The following is a 14,380-nucleotide window of genomic DNA, read 5'->3' as shown; positions in this document are numbered from 1 at the left end:
CCCTAAGATTCCCCTCTAGCTCTAAATCTATGATGCTATTAAAGAGATACTTAGTGAGCTTAAAGACAAGAAAGTGAATAGCTTAAAATACAAAAGCCTCACCTAGGTATTTTCCACAAATTTGATTTCTACTTCTCTCTCTCTTTTTTTGAGGTCATAATAATTTTTTATGATCTTTTAAACCTTATTTGTTTTTTAAAAAAACATTTCTATATCACATTGTGAAAGAATCCACAAAAAAGAAAAAAAAAAACAAACAACAAATTAAAAAGCAAATGAAACTAGTTTGCCTCAATCTGGATTCAGATTCCGTAGTTCTTGCTCTGGATGTAGTTCCCATAATGAGTCTTTTGGAATTGTCTTGGATCATTGTATGGCTGAGAAGAGCTAAGTCTACGAAAGCTGATCATCAGGCAATGTTGCATTGATTCTGTACAACATTCTCCTGGTTCTGCTCACCTCACTCAGCATCAGTTCCTGTAAGTCTTTCCAGGTTTTTCTGAAAGCACCCTGTTCATCATTTCTTATAGAACAAATAGCATTCTATTGCAATCATATAACACAACTTGTTCAGCCATTCCCAATTGATGGACATCCCCTCAATTTTCAATTCATTGCCATCAGAAAAAGACCTGCTACAAATATTTTTTGTATATGTGGGTCCTTTTTTATGTCTCTTTGAGATATAGTCCCAGTAGTGACATTGCTAGGTCAAAGGGTGTGCACAATTTGATAGCCCTTGGAAAGAGTTCCAAATTGCTCTCTAGAATGGTTGGATCAGTTTACAACTCCACTAACAATGCATCAGTGTCCCAGTTACCCGCATACCATTCAACATTTATCATTATCTTTTCCTGTCATCTTCACCAATCTGATGGATATGAGGTGATAACTCAGAGTTGTTTTAATTTGTATTTCTCTAATCAACCACAATTTGGAGGATTTTTTCATGACTATAGATAGCTTTAATTTTTCTCATATGAAAACTGCCTTTTGATATCCTTTGACCATTTATCAACTGGGGAATGACTCCTACTTCCCATTCTAGACTTGCTTCATGACTTCCCTAGTCATATGAGGATCACTAAAATCTCAGCACCATCCCACAAATACCACCCAACCTAATTTTTTCTTTTTACTCAATTTTGGGCCCACTTCGCTGTCCATCTTAAGTATTTGTCCAAGGCCCACATGCTGATAGCACAACCAGCTTCCCATATAGCTGTACATCATAGTCTGAGTAACTGACATTTTTTATCCACTTTGCATTTCTATGGTGTGTGGTTAGGCTCATCCCTCTCATTGCTACAGATTTCAATGATGAGACCATATTGAGTTAGTGTTCCAGGGCTAAACGTAAATAACATAATTTCCTTTGTAAATATGAGCATTCTAGCATCATTCAGTAATACTTCTGCATTTTAAACTGTACCCAAGACATCTTCCAAGATAATGGCAGATCTGAAAAGCAATTTGGAACTATGCCCAAAAGGCTATCAAAATGTTTATACCCTTTGATCCAGCAGTGTCTCTACTGGGCCTGTATCCCAAAGAGATCTTAAAGGAGGGAAAGGAACCCACGTGTGCAAAAATATTTGTGGCAGCTCTTTTTGTACTGGCTAGAAATTGGAAACTGAGTAGATGCTCATCAGTTGGAGAATGGCTGAATAAGGTATGGCAAATGAATGTAACGGAATATTATTGTTCTATAAGAAATGATCAGCAGGCTGATTTCAGAGGCCTGGAGAGACTATATGAACTGAGGCTGAGTGAAGTGAGAAGAACCAAGAAATCACTGTACATGGCAATAAGATTATGTGATGATCAACTGTGATGGACTTGGCTCTTTTCTTTTCTCTTCTTTTTTAAAATTTTCTGAGGCTGGGGTTAAGTGACTTGATCACACAGCTAGGAAGTGTTAAGTGTCTGAGACCAGACTTGAACTCTGGTCTTCCTGAATTCAAGGCTGGTGCTCTATCCACTGCGCCACCTAGCTGCCCCCCACTTGCTCTTTTCAACAATTATGTGATTTGGACCAGGTCCATGGAGAGAGCCTTCTGAATCCAGAGAGAGGACTATGGGGACTGAATATGGATCATAACACACAGTATTTGGTTTGCTTGTTTTTCTCTCTCTCTTTTATCTTTTTTGATCTGATTTTTCTTATGCAGCATGATAAATGTGGACATATGTTTAAAAGAATTGCACATATTTAATATGTATTGAATTGCTTGCTGTCTAGGTGGGGGGAGATGAGGAGAGAGGAAAATTCGGAACAAAGTTTTGCAGGGGTGAATGTTGAAAAATATATTTTGAAAAATAAAAAGCTATTATATATATATATATATATATGTATGTATATGTGTGTGTGTGTGTGTGTGTGTGTGTGTTAAAAAGATAATGAGAGACATGAGATTAAAGGATTTAGAGCTGAAAGGGATCTATCAGGTCCCTAATGCTCTTATTAGTAAAAATCAGAAAAGTAGTTTGTCTCTTGTCTCATAAATAGTAATAGAATCAGCTTTTGAACCCAGTTCCTCTAATTTCAAATCCCCACTTTTTCCCACTTCTACACGCTGCTGTTAGGTAAGCATTATGCCTAAGAATGCTATGATTAAATACATACACATACACACACACACACACACACACACACACACACATGTGCGTATAACTGCCATTTGATTTACTTCCATTCATTTCCTGTGTAGAGGATGTGTCCTTGAGTAAGACTCCATGTTCCCACAATGCTTGGGGCCTAGATTCCATTGGAGGAAATTCTCTGGACTACACATCAGAAGTTTGTGCGTAAGCCATCCTCTACACCACATGCTCATTTTAGGAACCATCTTAAATGTTACTTTACCATTGGGTAAAATCATATTTCAAAGAATTCCCTGGACACTGTGCAAAAGGGACTCATTAAAACACCACTTGGGTGTGTACAAAAATACATTCGTTTTTATAGATTTAAATACCCCTTAGCCCTCTCCGAAGGACTGCATGACAGATGGTTTCAAAGCATGTCAAATTTACAAGAAGCAGACACAAATATTATTTAGCAGATCCCTGGGGAGTTCCTAGGAACCTTTTCCCTTCCCGAATCAATTATTGCTCTGCAAACACATTGTCCTGAACTTGTTCACCTTTTTTTGGTTCACCATAGATTTATTTAGCACCTACTATGTGTTAAGTACTGCTAGGGAGAGGGAACGGAAAACAAAGCAGTCTCTGACCTCAAGGAACTTTCAGCACTCATTATCCCCAATGTGTATTTTATATACTCGTGGAATTTCAGAGTCGGTAAGAACATTAGTGTTTTTGAACCACTCTTTTTGGGGAAGGTCTCCATCTTTCTTTCAAATTAGACTTAGAGCTAGAGGAGACTTTGGAGAGCATTAATCGTCATGCTTTCATTTGATAGAGAAAACTGCTACCTGGAGATTGAAGTGACTAGCCATGCTTTCTGCTACAGTACATCACCTCCAGAAGTAGTATTCTTTTCATTTTATGGTTGAGAAAACCGGACCTAGAGAGATTAAGTGACTTGCCCTCTGATCAGAGCAACAATCTGCCTCCAGAATTTTTTTAATGTTAATATACAGGTATGTATGCACATATAAATGTTACCTTTGGCAGGATAAGATACCAGATTCTGAGGTCCTCTCACAACTAAATTTCCCAGCATTCCAACTCTATTGCAGAGAGTACAACTTCTTTGGGCTGGTCACATTGTTTGAATGCCAAATGTTTACATTTGTCTAAAAAAATTATTTTCTGGAGAACTCACACAGGGTAAGCACTCACATGTGGTTAGAAAAAGTGATACAAGGACATTCTTAAGGTCTCTCTTAAGAACTTTAGAATCAATTGTATGAGACAGGAGATACTGGCACAGGACGGCCCAGCATGGCATGCCCTCATCAGAGAAAGTGCTGTGCTCTATGAGCAAAGCAGAATAGAATTAGCCCAAAGATAGAGTGAGGCTGATGACTTCCTGCAACTGTCTCATTTAAATCCCACGTACACATGAATCAAAAGAAAAACAAAAGAAGAAAAGTGGAAGAGGAAAGGAAACAAACTTAAAGGCATAGAAGACTCCGTCTTTGTCCTCGAGCTTACAGGTACAGTCTACATTGGAAATAAAAGATGCACAAATACTAATCTGACAAACAATCCAAGGCAGTGTCTGCTGATCGGTGGCCCGGAGAGTAAGGCCAGCGGAAGATCTGAGGCTCACGTACTTGGGGTGATCAAGGAAGGCTTCCCAGAGAAGATGAAACTGAGGTTGTACCATGAAGACTAGGTAGGAAGAGGAGAGGGAAAGGTGCATTTCAGGAAGCAACGAAGAGCCTCATGGGTTACAGAGTGATAAGGAGACAACCAGTGCTCCAGAAAAGAGCACACTAAACAGGGGATACGTGCCACATTACATTTTCTTCTTAGACCAGTTAAGAGGACTGGAATATTCCTTGACTTGCAGTCAAACATTACTAAAAAGAAGAATGGGCCCCAGTGCCGTACACTAGAATGTCAGTTCATTGAGAATATAAACCCATCGATCCCAAGGTCTGTTAAGTTTTTAATCTTTATGTCCTCAGTGCCCGTCAGAGTTCCTGGCAAAGGCACTTAATAAATGATTGTAGAATTTAATAAAATGCCATTCTTTTTTTTTTTTTTTTTAAAGATCAGCCTTTGCTCCAAGGAAGACTTTTGCGTCACAAAGAGTAGTAGGATTTCCTAAAGACAATTCGGTCTCATTCTGCCATCCTGTTCATCTGTGGGTCTAGTTCATGGTCTATGTGAATCGTCTATTCAATATGTATGGATCAGTTATTTGGGGTGTTTCTTATCTATCCCCTTGGCTTTTCCTGTGTGGATTGCTAGACAGAGTGATTATAGACCTCTTTCAATTCTGTTATGTTTAGGGTTCTTGGTGCTTTCAGAATAACGTCCACCACAAACAGGAGCTGCCTGAAGGACTTTGCCTATTTGATAGGGTATCTTTCTTCCATTTAGACTCTCTATGATAATAGTAAATTTAACCCTGATTCATGGGATATCACAGTTTCAGAAGAATTCAAATTAAGGGCCATTAAGAAGATAACCAAGAGATATAGGTTAGACAATCGTAAACTACAATGTGTTGTCAACAAGGGAAGCTGCATCCTTGAAGAATCATCAGAAAGATGTATGTCTGGGGTGGGGGAAGATAGTAGGCTAGACATTTGGTGGAGGGAGGTATGACTTGTATGATGTATTAATATGAACATAATATTGGAAATTCTAGAGGGAAGATCCAAGAACATTGGGTGGGAGGACCCCCTGTGGAGATTTCCTAAGAAGACATGGAATGACAGAGAATGAGAAGACATGACTGAGTCTGAATCACTGGAGGAAGTGCCCGCATCAAAGAGCTCACAGATTTATGGAAATATCAAAGTAAAAATGAAGAAAACATCAAAAGATGGGTGATCACATCAATGGGAAGATCACACAGTTCTTCCCCTTAGAGAAGAAGCTAAGAGGAAAATAGGATGATTTGAATGCTTTTAGTCAAATATACCTACACAATACACATCTCTTGAAGACAGAAGTAACAAATAAAAACTTAGGAGGGGAGTTGGAGGAAAAAATAAGGAAACAATGTTCCAGCCTCCTAGCAATATTGTTTCTCTTGGATTTGTATCCCTAAACCTGACTCTCGCTCTTCAACGGGACCAGACATACCGTGATACATATTGTAATATTCAGCAGCAGACCACATCTTTACAGAGATACAGTTGATTGAAAGATGCAGAGAACATAATATCCCATTGTGATTATTGCTATTATAATAACTGGGCCCTGACTTTCCAGATACTTTAAGGAGAGAAAAATCTTCCCAAATGGGGCAATACCACGGCCAAAAAAAAGGCAGCAGAAGCCCTTGACCAATATTCTTACATCATCTCTTAAAAAATGAGCTTACAAAAATTATCTATATTTTTTGAGGCTATCTTTGATGAAACTAGGAGAAAGGAACAGATAGGTTTTTGAAGATGGTTTTCTAGATTTTTCTACAACATACAATTCCTTCATTATCACAAAGTTGACTGTCTTTTTAAAATTAAAAACAAAAACAAAAAACATCTGACTTGATAGAGCTCCCTATGATATAAAAATGTGTCACTCATATTTATGTTTTCAAGTTACATAAGACTACCTGATAGATGCAACAACTGAGAACTATCAACAGTCTTTTGATGCTCACTATTGAGAAAGGGAGGAAGCAAAAATGTCCACCAAACCTGTTTATCGCTGTTGTGAAAGAAGTCCAGCACAAAGTCCAAATAGAAGAGGCGTTCCCTAGAATCCCTCATGCTTCTAGTTTTAGGTGATATTGTAAGGACCGCATCAAGCCCTGGAATACTACTAGGCATCCACAATGGAAAAACAAAGTGGATGGTTAAAAAGAATTGTTTGAATTATAATATGCAGTGAGATGAATATTCCCTCAATTCAGTCCATCAATACGATTATCTTAGATAGGCACTGCAGTTGGACCTAGAAGAAAAGGAGGAAGAAAGAGCATCAGATTACCTTGAATATTAATTTTAAATTTTTTAAATTTTAATTTAAATTTAATTTTAAAAGTTTTTTTTCTTTATTGATACCTTTTGTTTTTTCATCACTTTTATTTGCAATTCTATTTCCCCCACCCCTCCCTGGAAAGCTACCTCTTGTGATATAGGATGGTTGTTGTCCTTTGTTCTCGAAGAGGACCAAAATGACATCACTATGTTAGAGTCAAGTGTTTCTTCTGAGCTAATTCAATTCTGCTTTGCTCATAAAGTACAGCACCTTCTCTGATGGGGGCACCCATGCTGGGCGGTCCCATGCCAGTGTCTCCCATGTCATTAATCAATTCTAAAGTTCTTAAGAGACCTTGAGAGTATCCTTGTCTCACTTTTTCACCATCTTATGGGAGCTTGCCCTGTGCGAGTTCTTTTGTTCTTGTCAAACATATATTTGACATTTGAACAGCGTGGCCAACCCAATGGAGTTGCACTCCCTGGAGCAGAGTTTGGATGCTTGGTGCTTTAGTTCAAGAAATGACCTCAGTGTTGGGTATCTTAGCCTGCCAGGTGATCTTCAGAATCTTCCCAAGACAATTCAAATGGAAGTGATTCATTTTCCTGGTATGATGCTGGTATATTACCCAGGTTTCCCAGGTACACAAGAAGGAGGTCAGCCCAACGGCTTTATGGAACTTCAGTTTGGTAGTCAGACTGATATATCTTTTCTCCCACACTTTCTTTCAGAATCTCACAAACAATAAGCTAGCTCTGGCAATGTGTGTGTCAATCTCATTATCAGTGTGGACATCTCTGGAAAGTAGACTGCCGAGATAAGAGAATTTGTCCACAGCATTCAAAACTTCTTCATTTGTTGTAACTGATGCTTCCACAAATGAATGGTGTGGCGCTGGCTGATGGAATACTATGGGTTTTTTGGCGTTAATTGTTAGACCAAAATTAGCACACGCAGAAGAGAATCAATAGGAGTCATAGGAAAAGAGAGAGAGATGGAGGGAAGGAGGGAAGGAGGGAAAGAGGGAAAGAAGGGAAAGAAGAGAAAGAAGGGAAAGAAGGCAAAGAAGGGAAAGAAGGGAAAGAGGGAAGGAGGGAAGGGCTCTGGAAAACTAAATAGCACATCAACCAGGACTGACAGTATATCCAAAATTTGATACCAGAATTTCTTAATCTCTTAATTTCTGTACTTTGGTACTCTGCTGAAACCTATCAATATTTTCTCAGAATAATATCTTCAACTGCATAAAGTAACATACACAGAATTTCAAAGGAAACCCATTAGATTAAAATAGTTTTTGACACATTTTTTAAAAATGTTCAAAGACCCTAGATTAATAATCTTTGTTCCATACATATAATTCCCCACTTTGCAAAGAAAAGAGAGAAGTACATTTTCTCTCTTCTTCTCAGCCAAATATTTTCACATATAAATCTTTCTGGCCTTCTCGCCACCAATCTTTATTCATTCTCTCACCCAAACATTCGATCTGTGAAATTATGACCTTTGTTATTTTGATCAAGTCCTTCCCCTTCTCTGCCCTCAAATTCCTCTTCTCTAAAATGGAATTTGGACTTGATGAACTCTAAGGGGCTTTATAAGATTGAATTCACTGGGATCATAGATTTAGAGATGCAAGGGACTTTCAAGATCATCTTGTCCAAACACTTCATTTTACAGAGGAGGAAACTGAGGTCCATAGTGTCCAAGATCAAACAGATGGCAGAGCCAAAATTCAAGCCCAGATCCTTAAACCCTCAATCCAGAGATTTTTCCCCCTGCACCAGGTTTTACTCCTTTCCCAGTCAATGAATCCTCAACTGAAACGTTAAAGGAACGCCAACTATATATAAGGGCAGCTAGGTAGCACAATAGATAGGATACTGTGATAGGATCCTGGAGGCAGGAAGATATGAGTTCTAATCCAGCTTTAGTTACTTATTAGCTGTGTGACCCTGGATAAGTCACTAACCACATTTGCCTCAGTTTCTTCAACTGTAAAAATTAACTGGAGAAGAAATGGCAAGTCACTCCAGTATCTTTGTTAAGAAAACCCTACTGGATACACAAAGAAAGGACTACTTAACAAAACAACAACAATAACAACAACAAAAACTATATTCAAGGCCCTATGAAAGGTACTCAGAAGGGGATGGAAGAGATGGGGATAAAGAAATAGAGAAAATAGTCTCTGCTCTCCCAGAGCTGACATTCTCCACTTCCCTGCAGCTTCATTATGTTTTCATAGGCTCATCAGCTAGAAGGTCCTTAGGAGGGTGTTTTGATTCATGTTATTAGAGTCTTGAGGTATATTGTTTCCCTGGTTCTGTCTCCTTTACTCTGTATCAGTTCATATAAATCTTTCTGGTTTTCTCGCCATCAATCCTTGTTCATTCTCTCTTACCTGAATGTTAGATCACCTTGTTTGTCATTTTACAAAGTAGATGACTACTGAGGCTCACAGAAGGGCAGCGCTTTGTCCAAGGTCACACACATCAAGTGACTGAGCATGTATTCAAATTTATTTTCTCTAACTTGGGATCCAGACCAGGGGGGTCCAGTTCCCAAGCAGATTGGTCGATTTTCAGCGTGAGCGTTTACATCTCAGAAATTGGTAGATGCTATATATCAGGGCTCCATTGTCTTGTTGTCTAGGATTAAGATTGTGATGGGAAAAATATTTATAACATGGATCCAACTTAAATTAGGTCCTGCATATATTTTCCCCCTGAGAGCTGGCTGTTAAACATTGGAGCCGGGACTCTTCTACCAAGAGCAGACTGCCTTTTTTGTACTCTATTTTTCATACTAATAGGCTCCTTTATAAATGTCCTTAGGCCTTTTCTTCTCTGGGTATCTCTAACTGGGTCAATAACCCTCTTAGAAGGCATTTCTTTTTATTTCTTCTACTGCTTTTTAATCCTTTCCAGCTAGGTGTTCATCTTCCAGGGGCTCCCTGATAAAGCTTGAGGACTGTATAACCGGCCACATTGAGGCCTTTGTGACTCCAGAGCCATCCACTCTAATACAGGGCAGGCCCTAAGACAAACAGGAATCTTCTGACTCCAAGTTCAATGTCCTTTATAGTGCTTTCACAACTAAGTGTGCTAGGGATGATATGAAGTTTAGATGAGACATGGTCCTTACCCTCATGAGCCTTATAGCTTAGAAATAGGATTTGACATCAGTAGAGATAACCATATGTAGCCACTCTCTGAAATACCCACTCACCTCAATCTTAAACTCTGAAGATTGGGTCTACAGGGGATAGATTTACTCCATGTTCAAAGTATTCTGGTTTTAATCTTCCATGAATCTGTGGGTTATATTTAGATGGGTAAGAATTTGGAGGGAGGGAGGGAGGAAGGACAGGACAGAGACAGGAAAGATATAGACAAGAATAGGGGGGAGGAGAGAGAAGGAAGGAGAAGGAGAGACAGGGAGAAAGAGAGAGAGAGAAAAGAAAATAGGAGAGGGAAGTTGGGATGGGGGGACATGAGGGAGAGGAGGAAAAGGGATGTTAAGAAGCTTATATGAAATTCCCAAGTGGTATCCACATTCCCTTCAGTCTGGGTGTTTTCCAGCTCACCAGTGACAGGCAAGAACTGCCACCAGAGAAGGTAGGTGGCAGGTGAGAGGCTAAGTCCATTTGGAAGAGATTGACCTTTTGTTAAAGATATTTTTAATATTGCAAATATTAAGCTTTTGTTGTTTGCAAAAGAGGAGATCGTATAGGACTAAGAGTGATATTTGGCCCGGCTTCAGTTTCCGGAGAAGTCCTTTTGTCTGATAACGTGGGCTCTTTTTTTTTTTTAAGAGCTGCTGTTTCCTCATAGGATCATAAAATGTCAAGGTTCTAAAGGACCTTAGAATTCCTCTAGTGCAACCCCTTTCTTTCACAGGTGAGGAAACAGGTCCAGAGAAGGAAGATTACTTGTTTAACATCCCAGAGCCAGTAAGAGGCAGAACTGGGACTTTAGAGCCAAAAAGGACCTTCAGCAACATCATTAAGAGTTGCCTATGTGCAATTAACCCTTTCATTTTACAGATGAAAAACTCAAGGCAGGGAGAAATAACTTGGCCAAGATCACTGGGTTTAGAGAGTAGAAAAGAGCGTGGGCTCAGATCTGCAGTCACTAACAACTGCAGTGGGCTTGTGTAGAGAGCGCTCTTGGGAACATAGTGGGTAGAAGGGGAGGAGGAGAAAAGGAAACCCAAGGGTCAGATTCTATCATCAAGGAGGTAAGGCAGAAAGCTCTACGAATTGGGGAAAGGAACACCTGAATTTAAATTCCACCTCTGCCACTCGCTGGCTAAGTGATGGAGGATCCCATGAATCCTCCGCCAATGTCCAGATGGCTCCAGGAAGACTTTATAAAGGAAGGGCCCCCATGGTGGCAGATCCATCGGAGAACACGAATTCGAGTCCCACAGACCAGGCAGGCTTGGATCTGCATCGCTGGCGATGCGACCCGTCCTCTTTTTTTATTTATTTATTTTTATTTTTATTTTTATTAATTTTTCCAAATTATCCCCTCCCTCCCTCCACTCCCTCCCCCCATGGCAGGTAATCCCATACATTTTACATGTGTTACAATATAACCTAGATACAATATATGTGTGTAAATACCTTTTTCTTGTTGCACATTAATTATTAGCTTCCGAAGGTACATGCAACCTGGGCAGACTGATATTAGTGCTAACAATTTACATTCCCCCCCCAGTGTTCCTTCTCTGGGTGTAGTTATTTCTGTCCATCATTGATCAACTGAAAGTGAGTTGGATCTTCTTTATGTTGAGGATTTCCACTTCCATCAGAATACATCCTCATACAGTATTATTGTTGAAGTGTACAGTGATCTTCTGGTTCTGCTCATTTCACTCAGCATCAGTTGATGTAAGTCTCTCCAAGCCTCTCTGTCTCTGTATTCCTCCTGCTGGCGACCCATCCTCTTTGAAAAGGAAGGATGAACAACATGCATCGTTGGAGAGAAACACCACAAAGAGTCCATCTGAATAGTGGAGGTCTTGAGAGAGATACATGGGGAAGGCCGGCCTTGGGAAATGGGCAAACTCAGGCTCCAATCCTAGCCTGGTGACGTGATGCAAGTCATCTAACTTCTCCGTGCCTCAGTTTCCCCCCTGTAAAATTAAGGTCATCCCTACAGTATCTGTCTCTGGGAGATTGTTGGGAAGCTCTAAGGAGAGAATGTAGGTAAGGGGGGGGGGGTTGCCAGCTTTCAGGACTGTAGAAATGTCAGCTATTATTATTATTAAGGGATTGTGAATGAGTGGGCGTGGCCACAGCCATTCTCATGGAAAGGACCCAGCTCCAGGTCCCTGTCTAGGGGGTGCCAGAAGCCAGAAAGGTTGAGGCCTTTGGCCTCTGGCCCAGCTGCTGTTTGCCTTGGGTTTTCAGCCTGGCCCAGCTGCCTTCTCGCATCTGTCCATCCCTTTGCCCCAAGCCAAGAGCTCCAAGGCAGGCCAGCCGGTTTGGCTGGGGCAGCACAGACGGTTTACCAACTCGAAACTGTTTCTCCCCATCGGTCCCTCCCTCGGAGGTGCTCACGGAATAAAAGACAGGACCTTAACATTCCTGACCCTTGGCCTAGCATAAATCATCCCCTACCCTTGAATGAATAGCTGTTTACCTAGCTGAACCCAACCGCCCTTGGAACAGTTTTCTACCTGACTGTTCAGAATGGCTTCCAGGTCCAGGTGTTTCCTATCTGAGCTCCAGGTGGCTGCTAGCTCCAAGGTGGGGAGGTGCCCCGGGGAGGAAAAAGCCCTGATCTGGAGTTAAAGAATCGGGGTTCACGCCCTCAAGTTCCTCTCACTGGTCCTCTCAGGTATTTGGGAGCCCCATTTTACTGATCAGGAAACAGAGGCTTAGAAGAAGGGGACTCACCCAGGTTCACAGTAAGTGACATAGCACCCAAACCTGTGATCACCACCGACCTTTTGGTGTGGTTTGGGGGCGACTCCTTTACTCTCAGGGCCTCAGTTTTCTGAGAATTCCTCTGGGAACAATATCCCATTATGCAGGTTCCAATCCCACTTCTGATACTAGTCAGGCCTCGCAGAAGACATTTAATCTTGCTAGCCCTCAGTTTCCTCATTTGTAAACTGGCAGGGGGGGGGAGGGGAGGCGGGGAGAGGTTGGCAGCAGATGGTTCCTTCAAGCTCCAGATCCCTGGAGTTGTTTAACATGCTCCCATCAACCAGAGCCCGTTTCCGCTGCCTTTTTGCTTTGGAAACTGACTTGGGATATGGATAGAGGAGTGAACCCGGGAGTGGGATATGGGGAAGGCTAGTGACTTCTCTTGTGCCGGTCCCACCCATTCAGGTTCCTAAAAGAGTGGCTGCCTTCCAGAAGAAGGTGCTCCCAGGTTTCAAATGCTTCCTGAACAACAATGCTCCGGGCCTGCACAGAAAAGGTAGAGGCCCTGAAATCCAAGTAGCCTTTGCTGGCCCCGGCTCCCCACGAGAGTTCCCCCCAGACCAAAGCCCTGAGTTCCCCCTCCCAGACCGAAGCCCCAGTCCCCCCCTTCCCCCCCTTAAATCCATCTGGTCTTTTGTTGCTTTGTTATGCAGTGGCCTGTCCAACAACGAGAAGTCTTAGGATCATGGGATGTCAGCCTCAGAAGGGCCCTTGGAGAGCTTCTGTAGGGAGGGGAGCGAGGCCCCCTCAGGGGGAAAGGACTGGCAAAATGTCACCCAGTGCCGGGGCTGCTGCTGCTGCTGCTGCCCTCAGTCCCTCTGCTTCTGGGGGCTTTTAGCAGAGCATCTCGGCGGAGCTCCCCCCCCCCGCCCCCGCCCCCGTTTGGAGCAGCAGCTCCTTGAGAGCAGGCCGGGCCTGCTTTTTCCTATTCGCTTCTGCAGCGTTTAGCTGCCAGTCCCAGATGAGGAGAAGCTGGTTTTCCCAGAGGCCTGGAGCGCTCCCGCTTTCACCTCCAAGCCTTGTCCTGACTGCCCAGGATTCCGGCTCCCTGCAGCTGGGCCGGGGACACAAAGAACTGGGGGGGGGGGCAGAGGGAGATTAGGCGAGCTTTCCGGGGTAGAAGAAGGCCTGGGGCAGGGCCCGGCAGAGGTAGCCTCGCAGGAAGCCGGGAAGGGATGTGAGAGAGAGGCCTTCCCTGCGGGGTGCTGAGATGGGAACGCAGAGGTTGCCCTCACTCTGCCAGGCAGCCAAGGAGGGGACAATGGGATTCTGAGCTCCAGGAAGCCTGCCTGGGTTAGTGTTAAGGCAGATGGCCAGCCATCAGGACTGAGGAGGCTGCCCCCCCTTTTTTCTATCACTGCCCCTCAACCCCTGCCCCCAGCTCCACTTGGAGACGGGGCACTCCCCTCCCCCCCACCCCCCGAGGGCCTTCCCGGTCCCGCAGCAGACTCAGGCCCTCCAGGAAGCAGGGATCTGTGTGCTAATGTGTTAATCCCCCTATTCAGAGGGCCGCTCCCCCCCTACTGCGGGGAGCAGCCGCAGCCTCTAACCGGGCCGGGCCAGGCTTTCCAGCCCCGGGCCAGCCTTCTCGCGTCCTAATTACTGCACAAAAGGGGGAGTTTAGGCCCACTCTCGGGCACTTGTGGAAATCTCTGTCGAGCCCCGGGGACAGCGGAGGTCTCAATAGGGCGGGATTTCAAAGTCTCCAGCGGCTCGGTCATTGTCTGAGCCGGCCGAGGGGCCTTTTTCATTCATTGGGCGCAGGGCCGCCCCGGGAACCGGCTGGGGAGGCTGGGGCCCCGGGAGCGTGAGACATGGCCCGCTGCCATTGGCCGAGCGTTTTCGCGGCCAGCCAATGGGGAACGC

The 14,380-nt window shown here is 43.1% G+C and overlaps 1 long non-coding RNA gene across 1 annotated transcript in view; it reads right to left on the bottom strand.

Annotated features, from left to right (window-relative positions):
* Nucleotides 1-6,156: 6,156 nt before the first annotated feature.
* LOC141548398 (uncharacterized) overlaps nucleotides 6,157-14,380 on the bottom strand; it is a 51,349-nt gene continuing 43,125 nt past the window's right edge. Inside the window, exon 3 of the long non-coding RNA XR_012483931.1 lies at nucleotides 6,157-6,546. This is a non-coding gene — a long non-coding RNA (uncharacterized LOC141548398). The remainder of the gene's footprint in view (nucleotides 6,547-14,380) is intronic.

This window comes from Sminthopsis crassicaudata, chromosome X (genome assembly GCF_048593235.1).
Source record: "Sminthopsis crassicaudata isolate SCR6 chromosome X, ASM4859323v1, whole genome shotgun sequence".
NCBI classification, from domain to species: domain Eukaryota; kingdom Metazoa; phylum Chordata; class Mammalia; order Dasyuromorphia; family Dasyuridae; genus Sminthopsis; species Sminthopsis crassicaudata.
Note: the sequence above shows the minus strand (reverse complement) of the source record. Positions and strands in the feature narration are given on the sequence as shown.